Consider the following 19,996-nt stretch of genomic DNA (forward strand, 5'->3'; position numbering starts at 1 on the left):
TCTAGGAAGATATCCAAAAGATGCTCAAGTACACAACAAGGACATTTGTTCAACCATGTTTGTAGCAGCTTTATTTGTAATAGCCAGAACCTAGAAACAACCCAGATTCCCCTCAATGGAGGAATGGAAACAGAAATTGTGGTACATTTACACAATGGAATACTACTCAGAAATTAAAAACAAGGAAATCATGAACTTTGCAGGCAAATGGTGGGATCTAGAAAAGATCATTCTGAGTGAGGTATCCCAGAAGCAGAAAGACAAACATGGTGTATACTCACTTATAAGTGGATACTAGACCTGTAAGATAGGATAAACATACCAAAATCTGTACACCTAAAGAAGATAAACAAGAAAGAAGACCCGGGGTAAGATGATCAATCTTCACTTAGAAAGACAAATGGGATGGACATCGGAAATAGAAGAAAACCTATCACAGAGGGACCCAGAAAGGCTCTACCTAGCAGTGTATCAAAGTAGATACTAAGACTCATAACCAAACCTTGGGCCTAGTACAGGGAACCATATGAAAGAAAGGGGAGTTAGTATGACCTGGAGAGGACAGGAGTTCCACAAGAACCAAATATATCTGGGCTCAGCGGTTTTTTGCTGAGACTGTTTCACCAACCAAAGACCATGTATGGATATAACCTAGAACCCCTGCGCAGATGTAGCCCATTACAGCTCAGTATCCAAGTGGGTTCCCTAGGTAAGGGAACAGGGACATGAATTTCAACATGGACTCAACAGCTGGCTCTTTGAACTCTCCCTGCACCCCCGAAGGAAAAGAAGCCTTGCTAGGCCAAAGAGAAGGATATTTTAGTCAGTCCTGAAGATACCTGATAAGCTAGGTTCAGATGGAAGGGGAGGAGGACCTCCCTTATCAGTTGACTTAGCGAGGGGCAGGGAGGAGGTGAGGGAGGAAGGGTGTGATTGGGAGGGAATGAAGGAGAAGCTACAGCTGGGATACAAAGTAAATAAACTGTAATTAATATAAAAAAGCTTTAAATTAGTATAGGTATAACCCAAATTGGAACAATGTAAAGGAATATCACATAATAATAGAAAAAAGATAAGCACAGTGTTTTTATTTATTTTATTATCATTTATTAAAACTTATTCAATTTGTATCCTGGTTGTGGCCTCTCATCCCAATTCAACCCTCCTTCCCTCTCTTTTCCCTTTGTCCCTTCTTTAGTCCACTGATAGAGGAGGTCCTCTTCCCCTTCTATTTGACCCTAGCCTATTAGGTCTTATCAGAACTTGTTACCACAGAGGGCCTCTGAAAGGCTCTACTCTGCAGGATATCAAAGTAGATGCTGAGACTCATAACCAAACTTTGGGCAGTGTCCAGGGAATCATATGAAAGAAGAGAGAGTTAGTAAGAACTGGAGAGAACAGGAACTCAACAAGGAGAGCAACAGAACCAAAATATCTGGGTCTTTTCTGAGACTGATACTCCATCCAAGGTACATTCATGGATTTAACATAGAACCCCTACTCAGATGTAACCCATGGCAGCTTAAAATCCAAGTGGGTGCCCTAGTAAGAGTAAATGAACTGACATGAACTCAGTGGCTGGCTCTTTGACCACCCCCATCCCGAGGGGGGGGGGGCAGCCATGCCAGGCCACAGAGGAGGACAATGCAGCCAGTCCTGATGAGACCTGGTAAACTAGGGTCAGATGGAAGGGGAGGAGGACCTCCCTATCAGTTGACTTAGAGAGGGGCATGGGACAAGATGAGGGAGGAAGGGTGGAATTTGGAGGGAATGAGGGAAGGGGCTACAGCTGGGATACAAAGCAAATAAAATGTAATTAATGTAAAAAATAACAATTTAATTAAAAAATAAAACGTTGCATTGTCTTCCTTTGTTGCCTGGCAAGACTTTACCCCCCAGGGGGAGGTGATCAGAAATCCTGCCACTGAGTTCATGCCTGAAACAGTCCCTGCTCCCCTTACTAAGGACTCCATTTGGAGACTGAGTCTATGGGCTACATCTGAGCTGGGGCTTTAGGTCCTCTCCATGTATTGTCCATGGTTGGGGTATCATTTTCTTCAGGGCCTCAAGGGTTCAGTTTTTATAGCTCAGTTTTTATGGTGATAATCATAGTTTTTAATTTAATCTCTGGTAGCCCCCCAAAATAAAAATTTTAGTTAATTTAAAGTACATAGGGAAGGTATGTTGCCATCAGGCAACTTACTCATAATATCTTCAATTGATTCTCAGTAGGCTGTACTGTCAATGATGTTTAAAGTGCAGAACTAGAAGAATTGCAATTTCCCTTGCATATACAGTATATGGAAGATGATTGGTTAGCCCATTTGGATGTCAGACAGACAAATATTAAATGGAAGAAATTCACTTTCATATTTTAGGTATAAAACTTTTGTTTAGAATCCTTTATATTCTAACAAAATAAAAAAACAATAAAAACAACAAAAGACTACTCATTTTTCTTTGTAAACTCAGAACTTAAATTAGAAAATACCCAAGAGTGCTTATTTTCACAATGTTCACGCTGAGTCTTTTTCAATGAAGCTCAAAAATGAAAACACCAAAACCTGAATCTATTCAGTCATAAGTATGTCAGGCTAGGATCTAGGATTTTGAAACATCCACAATTGTACAAGGGAATCTCATGTGTTTCACATGTAACACATTTTTCTAAAAGATAATCTTGAAAATACAAAATCTTTAGAGAGAATAAAGGATAATCATGCATTGTTGTATAATAAACAACATTTCTAGTTTCAGAAGTAGTATCCACAATTACTTTTTCTTAAAATCATTACTTTCTTGAATAGTTCTTGTGCCAGTTCTAACATACTAAATACTAAAATACAAAATACTAAAAACACTAAAATCTAATGCAGAATAATGCAGCAGTATTTAGCTTTCTACTTCTGGACAAACATTTTACCTAGCAATTGATTCACATGGGCCACTGGAGTTGTACAGCACAAATCTGACCCATATCCACTGTGTTTGTTTCAGATAGACCAGAATGACCAATATGTAATCTCTAAATGATATTTAGCATACTTTTCATAGCTGGCAAACTTTCTTCAATCCATTTAAAACATGATACAATGCAATGTTAGAAATATTTAAGCTTTTGAAATAAGTTAATTTTGAGGAAAAGGGTATATGTATAGTTAAACAGTATCATGCTATAAAATCTTATTACTTCTTTGACTATTACATAATATTTCTATCACATCAAAGAAAACTTCTGGAATATGAAGAGTGACTACTCGAAATGTAATTGTTGACTGGAATTCTGACTTGGAAAACATAGTCCTTCATATCAGATTACTGTAAGATTATTAAATAAGGCAGGAAACTGAACAAACAAACTAAAACAATGTCAGGTTATTAGGTTTGCTGGTGTTAAAAAAGGTGATGTATGTACATTATAGATTTACCAGCTGAATTTATATAATTCTAACCTTTGAGACTGAGTTTTCCAAAATGACAGATGAATGAATCTATTTGGTACAGTCTAACCTATTGCTATTTTTTTACTTGTAATATGCTTGAACTTTACTTGTATTCTTCAACTTAATGCTAGTGTTCCTTTCCTGGTTCTAAGCACAGAAATGACTCTTCCCTCCTTCATAGTAACCCAGATATCATCTATTTCCTATTTAATCTATCTTTAAAATAGCACAGAATTTCCCCTATACCCACTAATAATCTTTCATCCTAAGTTGTAGCTATTGTAGCTGTTTTGCTTGCACTATCAATATTCTTATGATTTTCCCCTTGTTTTCTCTGCTCTTTTACAAAAATATAATCATACACAGCTAATTAATATGCTTAGTACATTAATTAGAAAACACCACTCTGGCTAAATTCTTCAAATACCTTCTGTGAAAATTGGTTACATGAATTGGACTCTGAACACCAAAAGAATGACGTTACAGCATCTTACTGCCAACATCCAAAATTATTGTTGTAGAACTTTTCTCCATCACAAATTGTTTGTTGATCAAATTCTGTAATAAATTTTATGTGTTGACAACTTTTTTTCTTCTATAAAAGAGATAAGCACAGACATAGCAACAATTATCTGTTCTATATTTTAAAACATGTTCTTACAACAGCTCAGTTCTGATTAAGATTTCTATGACCGAGAAAAGAACATATACTTCTGTCTTTGCTTTTCTTCCATGACTGCTGTTCTTGGCTGTTGCAGAATCATGCATATCAAAGAAGCATTTAGAAGAAATGACTGTATCCTGGATGAGTCATGCTATGGTGTCTGATATTGTGTCTCTACAAGGACGAGAAGCCTCACTGTCATTTGCTATTGTTATGTCTAAGATTTATTATGTAATTAGAATTTCTGTGATTTGATTCTGATATCAGTTTTTTGGGTTTGGAATATGATTCTAACTGATAATATTCTGTCCCTGGCCACTTATGATGACACTTTAGCTCTTTCCTGTCCCGTGTGCATATCCTGCATGGATATGTATCACTGATACATTAGCCTAAGAAGTTCATCTTTTTGATAAGTTTGACTATTCTACATGATGCCAGTACCTACAGCATGAGAACTAGGTAAATGAATACAGGGGAGCAATTTGCTAAACAGTTTTTCATAAGTGGCTCATGAACTTTCTACTATTTTTTTTTCTTTTTGTTCCAACCAAGATCTTACTTTGCAGCCCAGCTTGATTTCCAACTAATTATTAGTGAAGACTTAAATCAAACTCACAATCTTCTTACGTGACTGTGAGGACTCAGGTCTGCGCCACCACCTCCACCACATTCATTGCTTTTAAACGGCATGTAAGTTGTTAATTAAGCATTACAAAATAGTTTGTGATCCTCCTTTTTTTTGGCAAATTCATTTTTGATAAAGCACATAATTTGGAATCTCTTGGAGCTATCCTATGTTCACCCAATATGTAGGCATTTATAATTTGAAAAGTACAAGAAAGTCAGATTAGCAGCAAATGCACATGTTATGACTGTCTTTTTATCTTAATTTAGGAACAACATAACTGTTTGTCTCTTATCTAATATTTCCTCTACATTTTGTTGCACATTGTATCTCCTGCATATGTGCATCAGAGCCTCAAATGCATACTTACGCTTACCTAGAGATAATGTTTGCTATTCTTTCTTCCTGCAATCATCAATTTATTAATGTGTGTGTGGGGAACTGCATTTTATCAAGTACTGTGTTTAAATATTCTGTTCTCAGGAAATCTTTTCTGACTTTCTTGTCTGTGGTTGCAACAAAGTCACTGTTAAGGTAGACATAATTCACTTCTTTAGGGAATTTCTTCCTACATTTTTTTTCAAGTAACTATATTACTTACAGCTGTAATAGCACACAAAGTTTATCTTCATTTCTGTCATTGTATGATTTTCTTCTTATTTTAAGCAGAAATAATGGTAAAGAGATTGTGTAATCATTCTACCTCAATACTGTGTGTCTTCTTGGTATTTATACTTATCTACTGTCTTCCTGCTACCATTGAGGATTCTCACTGAGGATTCTCATTACACCAAAACCTAATCCTATAACTGTGAGATCTCATTTACTCTCACTTATAAAACAACAACAAAAACAGTGTGTAACCCAGTTTTATATCTCTCTCCACAGCAGTTGAGTGATTCCAATAAACAAAATTAACTGGCTGCAATATCCTGTCAGAAATTAAATATTCTAATCATTCCACATTCTTCTGTAGCTATGACCCATTTCTCTTTCATTTATGTTAAGTGTCCTGGAAAAACTTGTTTGATATGTTCATTTGAAAATTGAAGGGGGAAATAAAAGGATCTGGAGCAGACAGGAGCCACACAAGGAGACCAACAACCAAAAGAACATGGTCCAGGAGTGACTGCAGGGACTGATGAGTCAACCAAAGACCTTACGTACAGGGAGGAACTATACCCCTGCTTAGATGTAGCCCATAATCAGCTCAGTCTCCATGTGGGTTCCCTACTAAGTGGAGATGAAACAATTTAAAACAATTTATAACAAAAACTCCTTTGCCTGCTCCTTGATCACTTCTTCCTGTTGGGTTGACATAGCCCACAGAGGAAAAGGACCAAGGCAGTCCTGATGGGACCTAAATACAAGAGTCAGACAGAGGAGACAGTAGAGTCCATTATCAGTAGACAAGGAGAGGAAGAGGAACAGAGCGTGGGACTGGGAGGAGAAGAAGGAGGGGATTACAACTGAGATACAAAGATAATAAATTGTAAATAATAATAATAATAATAAATAATGTGAAAATAAGAATGATTTTACATGACGCTTTATAATAAAAATGATTCAGTTTCAACTAACTTGCCAAATAAAAATATTTGTTGTAAATGTTACATATGGTTCTTATACTGAAAAAAAATAAAAATAATGGTATGATCAATTCCTATTTCTCATATTCAATGTTTTTAATATAATCTATTAGATCAAAAGTGACAGATCGAGGGGCAAGATGGCTGAGCCGGGAGGACTCTCATTCTGAGCAGCAGCACAGCAGGATCAGCACAGTGACCAGCAATCAGAACTCTCGGCCATAAAACACAGTCATTGTGTTTCCGAGGTGAGAGGATACCCCACGGTGGGGGATTCAATCAGCTTTTAACTTACCCTGCTAAACCGCAGAAGAGATCCCGGTTCCACCAGACGCTTGGCTGCCAGCCGCCAGCCCCAGCCCCAGCCCAGAGCCACAAGCCAGTGTCTCTGGTCACGGTCCCAGACTGAACCGTGGGCACCACACTATCAGAGACTGGAATTTTCAGTCAAGAGATAACCCCAGGGTACAGGAAACGATTGGGACCGGCCTTAGGTCACTCAGACATCCCCTGGAAAAGACTCGGGCGGGTTCCACGGGCACCCTAGGAGCCAGCCCAGGAGCCAGAGCCTGGGACCCAGGTTCCGGCACAGAGCCCTGCCTGCCTGCGCGCCTGATTCGCCGCCGGAGATAGAAACGGCGGGTCTGATCTCAGAGCACTCAGCTCACCCCCAACCTGAAAAGGTCCCCGGAAAATTACCCAGCTTAGGGAGCCACTCAGGCTCCCAAAAGCCGCAAAGGCAGACACAGGCAGTTTCCGCGCACCAGACAGCTGGCAGAGACTGAGCCGCCATCACACAGCTGTGCTCCAGGCACAGGCAGTTTCTGCGGCCAGCCAGCTGGCAGACACTGAGCAGTGTGCACCAGGGCAAAACAAGACATTGGGAGTCCAGGTCTCCAGAGAATCCACGGGGAAGGAAGGAAACTGTACTGATCTAAATCACCCAATCCTTCCCTAGAAAAAGTCTAGCAGTCTAAGTGGGGCCGAGGCGCCAGCACTCAGCTGAGCTCCAGACACAAGCACAAACAGTTGAGGCGCGCCTGATGTCCAAATGGGTCACAGCAGATGATCATTAAATTTGCAACAAGAAACCCAGAAACAGGGCAGCTGCCCTCAGGACTTCCCTGGGTGAGAGGAGAACCCTCTCGACTAACAAAGACCACAGTTACCACTCAGGTCTATATCCCTGAGGTGAGCAACTCCTGAAAAAACACCAGCCATCCAGGGACTATACCCAAAAAGCTGAGAAGACATCCTTCAGGAAAAACCAGCTTTCTGCAAAGGGGATTCTCTCCACCACAGGATCCCCAGGAACCACCAGAAAATAACCCCAAACACCTAAGATAACACAATAGGTAGAGGCCAGCGTAAAAGCTCAAGCAACAAAAGACAGAGCACTATGGCATCTCCAGAACCCAGTTACACAGGGGCAAGTAGCCCTGGACACCCCACCATAACTGAAATCCAAGAAGATGACCTAACAAGTATGCTCATGAAGATGATAACAGAGGAAACAAATAAGATACGTAAAGACATAGAGGAAGAAAAACTCAAACAGAATATTGCCATCCGTAAAGAAATAGAGGAAGCTGCAGCCAAACAGTTTATGGCCTTTAGAAAGGAAATGCTTAAAACACTGAATGAAATGATAGAAACAGAGTTGAAGGAACTAAAAGAAAAACAGGAAAGTACAATCAGACAGGTGAAGGAAGTAAACAAAACAACTCAAGACCTGAAGATAGAATTGGAAAAATTAAAGAAAACACAAAGTGGAAGAAATAATGGAAAGGAAGAATCTAGGGAAGAAAACAGGAACCACAGAGGTAAGCATAACCAACAGACTACAAGAGATGGAAGAAAGAATCTCAGGTGTAGAAGATACAATGGAAGAAATCGATGTATCTGTCAAAGAAAATGTTAAATCCGAAAAATTCCTGACACAGACCGTCCAAGAAATGCAAGACAATATGAAAAGACAAAACCTAAGAATAATAGGTATAGAGGAAAAAGAAGATTCCCTTCTCCAAGGCCCAGAAAATATTTTCAACAAAATCATTGAAGAAAATTTCCCCAAGCTAAAGGAGAGGCCAATTAGAATGCATGAGGCCTACAGAATACCCAACAAATTTGACCAGAAAAGAAAATCCTCCTGCCACATAATAATCAAAACAGTAAGTATACAGAACAAAGAAAAAATACTAAAAGCTGCAAGGGAAAAAGGCCAAGTAACATATAATGGCAAACCCATTAGAATCACACCTGACTTTTCAACAGAGACTATGAAAGCCAGAAGGGCCTGGACAGATATCATGCAGACCCTAAGAGAACACAGATGTCAGCCTAGGCTACTATACCCAGCAAAACTCTCAGTCCTCATAGATGGAGAAAACAAGATATTCAATGACAAAAACAAATTTCAACAATACCTACAAACAAATCCAGCATTACAGAAGACACTGGAAGGGAAAATACAACCCAAGAAAGCTAGCTACATTCAAGAAAACACAGGAAATAAATAACCTCACTTCAGTAAAACAAAAAGCAACCAAGCACACAACCTGATGACCACAGCCAACATCAAATTCAAGAGATCTAACAGCCACTGGTCATTAATCTCTCTCAACATCAATGGACTCAACTCTCCAATAAAAAGACACAGATTAACAGAATGGATACGTAAACAAAACCCAGCAATCTGTTGCATACAAGAAACACACCTAAGACACAAAGATAGACATTACCTGAGGGTAAAGGGTTGAAAGACGACTTTCCAAGCAAACAGACCCAAGAAGCAAGCAGGAGTAGCCATTCTAATATCTGATAAAATAGACTTTCAACCAAAATTAATCAAAAGAGATGGGGAAGGACACTTCATACTCATCAAGGGAAAATTCCACCAGGAAGACATCACAATCCTGAACATCTATGCCCCAAATACAAGGGCACCCACATTTGTGAAAGAAACATTGAGAAAATTTAAAGCACATATATATCCACACACATTAATAGTGGGAGACTTCAACACCCCACTCTCAACAAAGGACAGGTCAACCAAACAGAAATTAAACAAAGAAACAATGTCTCTGACAGAGGTCATGAATCAAATGGACCTAACAGACATTTACAGAACTTTACACCCAAACACAAAAGAATTTACCTTCTTCTCAGCACCTCATGGAACCTTCTCCAAAATAGACCACATAGTGGGTCACAAAGCAAGCCTCAACAGATACAAGAAGATTGAAATAATCCCATGTATCTTGTCTGATCACCATGGAATAAAGCTGGACCTCAACAATAACAGAAATAACAGAAAGCCTACACACACATGGAAACTGAACAACTTGTTACTAAAGGACAGCTGGGTCAGGGAAGAAACAAAGAAAGAAATTAAAGTCTTTCTAGAAATCAATGAAAATGAAGACACAACATACCCAAACCTGTGGGACACAATGAAAGCAGTGCTAAGAGGAAAGTTCATAGCACTAAGTGCCTTCAAGAAGAAATTCAAGACAGCTCATTCAAACACCCTAATGGCTCACTTAAAAACCCTAGAAAAAGAAGAAGCAGACACACCAAGAAGGAGTAGACGGCTGGAAATAATAAAACTCAGGGCTGAAATCAATCAATTGGAAACAAATAAAACAATTCAAAGAATCAATGAAACCAAGAGCTGGTTATTTGAGAAAATCAGCAAGATCGACAAACCCTTAGCCAGGCTAACTAAAAGGCAGAGAGACACCACCCAAATCAACAAAATCAGAAATGAAAAGGGGGATATAACTACAGACACTGACGAAATCCAAACAATCATTAGGACTTACTTCAAAAGTCTATATGCCACAAAATTTGAAAATCTAAATGAAATGGACAATTTTCTTGATCGATTTGACTTACCAAAGCTGAATCAGGACCAGGTAAATCAACTAAATAGTCCTATATCCCCCAAAGAAATAGAAGCGGTCATCAAAAGTCTCCCATCCAAAAAAAGGCCAGGACCAGATGGCTTCAGCGCAGAATTCTACCAGACCTTCAAAGAAGAGCTAACACCAATTCTCTTCAAACTATTCCACAAAATAGAAACAGAAGGAATATTACCAAATTCATTCTATGAAGCCACAGTCACCTTGGTACCTAAACCTCACAAAGACTCAACAAAGAAAGAGAATTTCCGGCCAATCTCCCTTATGAACATTGATGCAAAAATACTTAATAAAATACGTGCAAACCGAATCCAAGAACACATCAAAGATATTATCCACTATGACCAAGTAGGCTTCATCCCAGGTATGCAGGAGTGGTTCAATATACGGAAATCCATCAATGTGATCCACCATATTAACAAACTGAAAGAAAAAAACCACATGATAATCTCCCTAGATGCTGAAAAAGCCTTTGACAAAATCCAACATCCATTCATGTTCAAAGTATTGGAGAGATCAGGGATACAAGGCACATATGTAAACATAGTAAAGGCGATATACAGCAAGCCTATAGCCAACATCAAACTGAACGGAGAGAAACTTAAAGCAATCCCACTGAAATCAGGGACAAGACAAGGCTGCCCACTCTCTCCATATCTCTTTAACATAGTGCTGGAAGTCCTTGCTAGAGCAATAAGACAGTTGAAGGAGATCAAGGGGATACAAATTGGAAAGGAAGAAGTCAAATTATCACTATTTGCAGATGATATAATAGTATACGTGAGTGACCCCAAAAACTCTACCAGGGAACTCCTACAGCTGATAAACACCTTCAGCAAAGTGGCCGGATACAAAGTTAACTCAAAAAAATCAGTAGCCCTCCTGTATACAAAAGACAAAGGGGCTGAGAAAGAAATTAAGGAAACAACACCCTTCACAATAGCCACAAATGACATAAGGTACCTCGGAGTAACCCTAACCAAGGAAGTCAAAGACTTGTATGAAAAAAATTTCAAATCTCTGAAGAAAGAATTAGAAGAAGATCTGAGAAGATGGAAAGATCTCCCATGCTCATGGCTTGGTAGGATTAACATAGTAAAAATGGCCATCTTACCAAAAGCAATCTACAGATTCAATGCAATGCCCATCAAATTACCAACACAATTCTTTACAGACCTGGAAAGACAAATTCTCAACTTCATATGGAATAACAAGAAACCCAGAATTGCTAAAACAATCCTCTACAATAAAAGATCTTCTGGAGGTATCTCCATCCCTGATCTTAAGTTGTACTATAGAGCAACAGTTTTAAAAACTGCATGGTACTGGCATAGAAACAGAATGGTGGATCAATGGAACCGAACAGAGGACCCAGAAATAAACCCACACACTTATGGACACCTGATCTTTGACAAAGACGCCAAAACCATACAATGGAAAAAAGATAGCATCTTCAACAAATGGTGCTGGTCTAACTGGATGTCTACATGTAGAAAAATGAAAATAGATCCATACTTGTCACCCTGTACAAAACTGAAGTCCAAGTGGATCAAAGACCTCAACATAAAACCAGATACATGAAATCGGCTTGGAAAAAAAGTGGGAAATACCCTAGAACTCATTGGTACAGGGGAAAACTTCCTGAACAGAACACCAACAGCACAGGCTCTAAGAGCAACAACCAATAAATGGGACCTCATGAAACTGAAAAGTTTCTGTAAAGCAAAGGACACCGTCATCAAAACAAAGTGACCACCTACAGATTGGGAAAGAATCTTCACCAACCCTTTATCTGACAGAGGACTCATATCCAGTATATATAAAGAACTAAAGAAGCTGAAAAGCAGCAAACCAAGTAATCCACTTAAGAAATGGGGAACAGAGCTAAACAGAGAATTCTCTGTAGAGGAATACCGAATGGCAGAGAAGCACTTAAAGAAATGCTCAACCTCACTAGCCATTAGGGAAATGCAAATCAAAACAACCCTGAGATTTCACCTTACACCCATGAGAATGGCCAAGATCAAAAACTCAAGTGACAACTCATGCTGGAGAGGTTGTGGAGAAAGGGGAAACCTTCTTCACTGCTGGTGGGAATGTAAACTTGTACAACCACTCTGGAAATCAATCTGGCGCTTTCTCAGACAACTAGGAATAGCGCTTCCTCAAGATCCAGCCATACCACTCCTGGGCATATATCCAAAAGAGGCTCAAGTACACAAAAAGGACATTTGCTCAACCATGTTTGTAGCAGCTTTATTTGTAATAGCCAGAAGCTGGAAACAACCCAGATGCCCCTCAACTGAAGAATGGATGCACAAATTGTGGTACATCTACACAATGGAATATTACTCAGCAATGAAAAATAAGGAAATCATGAAATTTGCAGGTAAATGGTGGGATCTGGAAAGGATCATCCTGAGTGAGTTGTCCCAGAAGCAAAAAGACACACATGGTATATACTCACTCATATAGACATACAACATAGGACAAACCCACTAAAACCTGTGCATCTAAAGAAACTAAGCAAGAGAGAGGACCCTAACTAAAATGTCCAATCCCCATCCGGAAAGGCAAAGAGGATGGACATCAGAAGAAGAAGAAAACAGGAAACAACCTAGGAACCTACCACAGAGGGCCTCTGAAAGCCTCTGCCCTTCAGACTATCAAAGCAGATGCTGAGCCGAATGGGCAACTGTTGGGCAGGTGAACGGAATTTTAGGTAAGAACTGGGAAATAGTAAGAGCTGAAGAGGACAGGGTCTCCACAAGGAGAGCAACAGAACAAGAAAATTTGAACACAGGGAACTTCCCAGAGACTCATACTCCAACCAAGGACTATTCATGGAGATAACCCAGAACCCCTGTACAGATGTAGCCCATGGCAGTTTAGTGTCCAAGTGGGTTACATAGTAATGTGAAGAGGGACTGCCTCTGACATAATCTGATTGGCCTGCTCTTTGATCACCTCCCTCTGGGGGGGAGCAGCCTTACCAAGCCATAGTAGAGGACAATACAGCCACTTTTGATGTGAACTGACAGACTAAGATCAGAAAGGAGAGGGGAACCTCCCCTATTAGTGGACTTGGGGAGTGGCATGCAAGCAGAGGGAGGAGGGAGGGTGGGATTGGAAGGGGAGGAGGGAGGGGCTTATGTGGGGATGCAGAATGAATAAAGTGTAATTGATGAAAAATTTAAAAAAAAGGGAAAAAATAATTTAAGAACCTTAAATGACTTTCAAAAGTGGAGGAAAACATGGAGTTAGTCAATTGGCATGGAGCACGTCTCGCCCCTGGGAGCAATGGTCTCCTGAACCTACTCAGACCTCGGACACCACCACTGCTAGTTCTAGAACTGACGCAGGATGTTCCAACGAGGGGTTAAGGCTTCTCATAATATTTCCTATAAGCCCACACCTGTTTGTCTATATCCCCCATTTTTATTCATTATTAGCCAGATAGAGCCAAGTAGTTGTGGTAATGATACTTGCTTTTTTGCCCAATGCTGGAATGCTAGTAAATTTAGGTATGCCCTGGTTACTCGCATGGCTCACTGGGTGCCTGTGCCCATTGATGCCCCTCACGCTATGACTCTCTTCAGACAGAAAAGAGATCTTGGAACTACAGCCACCATTGTTACTACCATCTCATTGGCGGCTGTTGTAGCTACCACCAGGGCATTAGCCATGAGTCATACTGGGCAGACTGCTCAGACCCTGAATAATCATTTAGCCAATGTAGCTCATCCTTTAGTTGTACATAAAGGAATTAATGCTCAACTAAAAGGAAGCTTGATGGTGTTCAATCAGAGGATTGACCTCTTGCAGGAGCAAATTGATACCCTATGGCAAATCGCTCAACCTGGCTGTCAGTGAAAGTATGCTGGACTTTGTGTCACTAGCATACAACATGAGAATTTTTCCTGTGCTGCAAATCTGTCTAAACAATTGTCGAGCTATATTTTAGGTAATTGGACTGGAGAATTCGATTCTATGATGGAGCAGCTGAGAGTGGCCATTGTCACAGTAAATTCTACCAGAGTGGACGCAGGACTAGCCACAGCATTATCATCATGGATTGCTGCAGCCATGAATCATCTGAAGGAATGGGCGGGCATGGGAGCGTTAGCAGGCCTTCTGGTGTTGGTCTCCTTGGATTGCCTGTGGTATATATGCAAGATTAGAGTCTCACAACAGTGTGATGCAGCCATGATCATTCAGGCCTTTACAGCCGTTGAAGCAGGACATTCTCCCCAAGCATGTTTGGCTACCATAAAAAGCTAAAATGATACGCTCAGGATGTGAGGCTAAGCACTGCACTCAGGGTCAGCCGCTTTCGACCCAGAGAAGAGCATGTCTGATTGCATGCGGGTTGATGCCCCAGGTCCCGCCTCTGAGAAAAAGGTATCAGACGGGTCTGATGCTCTTTGGGTCGATGACACCTAAATGAACATCGGTACAAAGTCCCAATTTATTTCTAATATCAGAGATCAGACCTCTACTCTTGCCTGATGCGTCTAAAACAAAAAAGGGGAACTGTAGAGAGCTGCATAATGCCGCGCCTTAAAGATGGAGCTGGTTTCCACTTTCCACCTTCCCGATGGTGAGTGCTCTCTGTCATGAACAACTCCACATTTAGCTAAGGCCGAGGATCTGGCTTGCTTCCATGTATGTGGACCTATCTGCATTGCCCACGTGGCACGCCTGGGTTGGCTACCCAGAGGCTATTTAAGCTGTGGGCTGGCTTTCCCCATGGTCCGAGAATTGTTCAAGGTTCCTGAATAAACTGAATTAAAAAAAAAAAGATTTATAAAAAAAAAGTGACAGATCTTTGATTATAATTTCCAAGGTTGTATCTTTATTTGATATCTAGCATATTACCAAATATTTTGTCTCTGAATCAGATGGTTCCAGATATAGAATTACCAACATCTACATTGGTATGACATGTCCAGAATGTCAGTTTAATAGGCTTTCAATCATCTAATTAAAAAAATATAAAGAATGTCAAATAAATGTGGTCAAGGGCAAAATTATCATCTCTGCAATTTTTTGTTTCATAAAAACAAGGATTTGGAGATATACTCCCTCCATTTGCTACAATATATTATTTTATGCCAAATCTCACTTATGAGTACATTCAAATTTTCAACTCCCTAGAGCAATTCAGCAACTAGTTTTAATCCCTAATGAACACATATTTGTAATTGATAGACAAATATCTTCTCAGTGTATTCTTCTAGTTTTTCATACTATTCATGCAAATGACTGTGTTTCATTTGTGTTTCTCTAAAATCTATTTTGAAGATTGCATTTGCTATTTTTATACATTAATATATGTTAATATAAAATGTTATATTTTGATAGATAATAATTCTATGGTAGATATTATGTATATGCATATATACATTGACATATACTTACGCTTTTTCTTCTAAATTTTTAAATTTAACTATTTTTATTAATTACAGTTTATTCACTTTGTATCCCCAGCTGTAGCCCCTCCCTCATACCCTCACAATCCCACCCTTCCTCCCTTGCCCCTCCCCAAGTCCACTGATAGGGGAGGTCCTCCTTACCTTCCTTCTGACTATAGCCTATCATGTCTCATTAGGACTGTTGGCATTGTATTCCTCTGTGGCCTAGTAAGGCTTCTTCCCTCAGGGAGAGGTAATCAAAGAGCCAGTCACTGAGTATATGTCAGAGACAGACCCTGTTTTCATTAATAGGGAACCCACTTGGAGACTGAACTGCCATGGTCTACATCTGTGCAGGGGTTCTAGGCTATCTCCATGTATGGTTCTTGGTTGGAGTATCAGTCTCAGAAAAGACCCCTGGATCCAGATTTTTTTTTTTTTTTAAGATTTGTTGTTCTCCTTGTGGAGCTCCTGTCCATGCCAGGTCTTTCTATCACCCCTTTCTTTCAGATGATTCCCTGTGCTCTGCCCAAAGTTGGCTATGAGTCTCAGCATTTGCTCTGATACCTTGCTGGTTAGAGTCTTTCAGAAGCCTTCTATGGTAGGACCCTGCCCTGCAGCCTGATTGCACTCTTTACTGATGTCCATCCCTTTTGCCTTTTTGAAGGCAAATGATGAGGATCGATCCTCTTACCCAGAGTCCTCCTTCTTGCTTAGCTTCTTTAGGTGTTCAGATTTTAGTATTTTTATCCTATATTATATGTCTAATATCCACTTATATGTGTATGTATGGCATGTGTGTCTTTCTGCTTCTGGGATACCTCTCTCAGGATGATCTTTTCTAGTTCTGACCACTTGCCTGCCAATTTCATGATTTTATTGTGTTTAATTGCTGAGTAATATTCCATTGTTTAAATGCAATACAATTTCTGTATCCATTCCTCAGTTGAGGGACATCTGGGTCGTTTCCAGATTCTGGTTATTGCAAATAAAGGTACTATGAACATGACTGAGCAAATGTCCTTGTTGAATACTTGAGCATATTTTGGATATATGCTTAGGAGTGATATAACTGGATCTTGATATAGCTGGATTTCTAATTGTCTGAGAAAGCACCAGATTGATTTCCAAAGTGGTTGTACAAGTTTACATTCCCACCAGCAATAGAGGAGGGTTCCCCTTTCTTCACATCCTCTTCAGCATGTATTATCACTTGAGTTTTTGATCCTCGCCATTCTGGTGGGTGTCTGGTGAAGTCTCAGGGTTGTTTAGATTTGCATTCCTAAAGGTTGCATTTTCGCTTAAAAATAACTTCCTATACTTCAATTCAAATCATAAAGAAACAAACATTTCTTACTTTAATTTGATAATCCTCCATCTTTTTATTATATTTTTACTTTCCTCATATTTTTATAAGCCTTCCTGGAATTTGTACCACCTCTGGCTTTTTAACATCACTAAATCTGAATTGAATGCCTATAATTCAAGAGGATCTTAAAAATTTTCTTAATAAGTAATAGGCTATATCCACATCAAAAGGATGTACAGTAGTTATTCTCATTTGCCAGATTTTTTTCCACACCATTTAGTAGCACCCACTGATTGTTATGAGAAGCTATTGATCTGATATTGGCGAGAAGCTCCTTCTTGCCCACACTTACTTCAAAGTTGTATTTTTTGACATAAAAACTTGTCAGACCACAAATGTGTTGAGTGTAGAGTCTTTAAATTGTTCCTGTTATTTTTAATCCTTCCCTCATATAAAGATCCTGGATTGTTATTGCATATGTCTAGCACAAAATTTTTAAACACATTGCTTGAACAAAAATAATCTTGCTGAGTAAAATCACATTGAATGGTGTTTTATGAAGACTTTTTAGCTCACCTTTAGTTGTGAGACAAAATAATAATTATAGCTAAGAAAAAAACTTCAAAATATGAAAGTGCCAGAATCCTAATGGAAGAAGAGGGAGATAGAACAACCTGGAGGGGACAGAAACTCCATAAGAACAACAGGCCAAAATACCTGGGCCCAGGGTGGCCTATAGAAACCAATATTCCAACTAAGGACCATGAATGCAAAGGACCTAGACCCCCTCTTCATAGGAAGCCTATTGGCTGCTCAGTTTCCAAATGGTTGTCTTAGAAAAGGGTCCAGGGGCTGTCTCTGACATGACCTCACTGGCTAGATCTTTGATCATTTCCCCCTGTGAGGTATAGCCTTTCCAGAACACAGAGGAAGATGATATAGCCAGCATTGGAGACTAGATAAGCTAGGGTCAGATAGAAGGGGAGGAGGTCCTCCCCAATCAGGGAACTAGGGAAATGGCATAGGGGGAGAAGAGGGATTGCGAGTGGGACTGGGATGAGACAAGGAAGGGGCTGCAGAAGGGCCTAAAGAGTGAATAAATTGTAGTAAATAAATGTATAACTAAAATTTAAAAAATATAAAAATATATACCCAGGAAAGCATAAACTTTATGACAAGTTTATATTCATGACTCATCTTGTCCTCTTAAAGTAATGATTTATATTTTTATGTTCCTAGTCATTTTAGTTTCCATATTCACAGATTCACAATTAACGCCTACAAATAATGATAAAAATAAATCAATACATTAAGCTTAGCTATCCACTGAGAGTATGAATTCATTTAGGAGAGACTTTGATCATGCTTTCTCATTTAAAAGTGTCATTTTAGGGCAAATATATTATTAATGACTACTTCTGTCAAGTGCTAATTTAATCACATGACCCAGAATTAGGAAACTGAAAACCCATGTGGGCCACTTCTAAGACTGAATTTCAACAGTGCACAATGGCAATATTCTAAGACTCCAGAGTTCTTAATGAGTCAACTTAAAAATGGTAGGTAAGAAGCCATCAAGACCATGTATAGTGTGGAAAGGGTCCCAAAGGCAGGCAATAGGGTCATAGTCAGCCTTCACTCCTGCTGGTAGGCTTCCCACAACCTCCTTTAGCCTCTGTAGGTGAAGATGCACCTATTCTTACTGTAACTTGACATGCCAAAGCCATGAGAGGCCATGCTTTTTCTGAAGAGAAATGAAGGAGGAGTGAATTTTTGAAGAGGAAATGGGAGAATGAGGAAGGACTGGGAGGAGAAGCGAGAGAAGACACTGGAGTCAGGATGTAAAGTTAATAATTTTTTAATATTAATTACACTTTATTTTCTTTGTATCTTGTTGTAGCCCTCTCCCCCATTTAGTCCCAATCTCACCCTCCTCCCCTCATCTCCTCGCTGCCCCTTGCTAAGTCCACTGATAGGGGAGGTCCTCCTCCCTTTCCATCTGACCCTAGTTTATCAGGTCTCATCAGGAATGGCTGCATTGTCTTCTGTGTTCTAGCAAGGCTGCTCCTCCCTTGGAGTGTGTGTGGGAGGAGCAAAGAGCCTGACACTGAGTTCATGTCAGAGAGACAGTCCATGTTCCCCTTACTAGGAAAACCCACTTGATTGCTGAGCTGCCATGGGCTACACCTGAGCAGGGATTCTAGGTTATATCCATGCATGGTTGGTTGGAGAATTCGTCTCAGAAAAGACCCCTGTGCCCAGATAAAGAAACATATATCCAATACAGGACAATTCAGTCAGCTCCTAGGAACCCTTCCTTGATCCTAGTTGCTCAGAAGGCTAGAAGAACTAAGACTGCAGACCAGCTGGGCAGACACCCATGTAAAAATGGGCAGGACAAACATGTGCACCAGGAAGGGTGGAGATGTGAAAAGAAAACAGCAAGCATCATGGGGACAGCAAGCGCATCACTGACTCCTGCTTGGAGCATCCAGAAGAGCCACAGGGAACAAAGAGTGGAAGAAGAAAGAGAAGAACCCTGAAGCCAATATCAACACTATATGGTCTACTACTAGATGGTTAAGAAATAATAAAATAAAATAAAACAGAGTCTCTTGCAAAAGTAGAACTTACAAGAAAATTTGTGTTTAGTATCAAACTAAAAGTGTAACATCACTTAATAACCTATCAATTCCAAAAATATGTCTCAAGCCCTTCTCATAGTCCAGGCATGTTTAAATACATGACAAAATGTCATTTCTGTCACATCCGCTAATCATCTTAAGAGTGTACAAATATCCATACAGAAATCATACCACAGAAAATACCAAGAAGGGTCATACCAATCAATCAGATACCTCAGATTTATGGAAGCCTCAGAAGTGGCACATAAAAAATCTGCATTTGGGTCTGTTAAAGTGTTTCATTGTGTAGGGACACTTGCCACCAAGCCAGAAGACCCAAGTTCAATTCCTAAGTCTCATGTGTTGTCTTCTTACTTCCGCATACACAAGGCAACATTTGAA

This window comes from Meriones unguiculatus, chromosome 8 (genome assembly GCF_030254825.1).
Source record: "Meriones unguiculatus strain TT.TT164.6M chromosome 8, Bangor_MerUng_6.1, whole genome shotgun sequence".
Taxonomy (NCBI): domain Eukaryota; kingdom Metazoa; phylum Chordata; class Mammalia; order Rodentia; family Muridae; genus Meriones; species Meriones unguiculatus.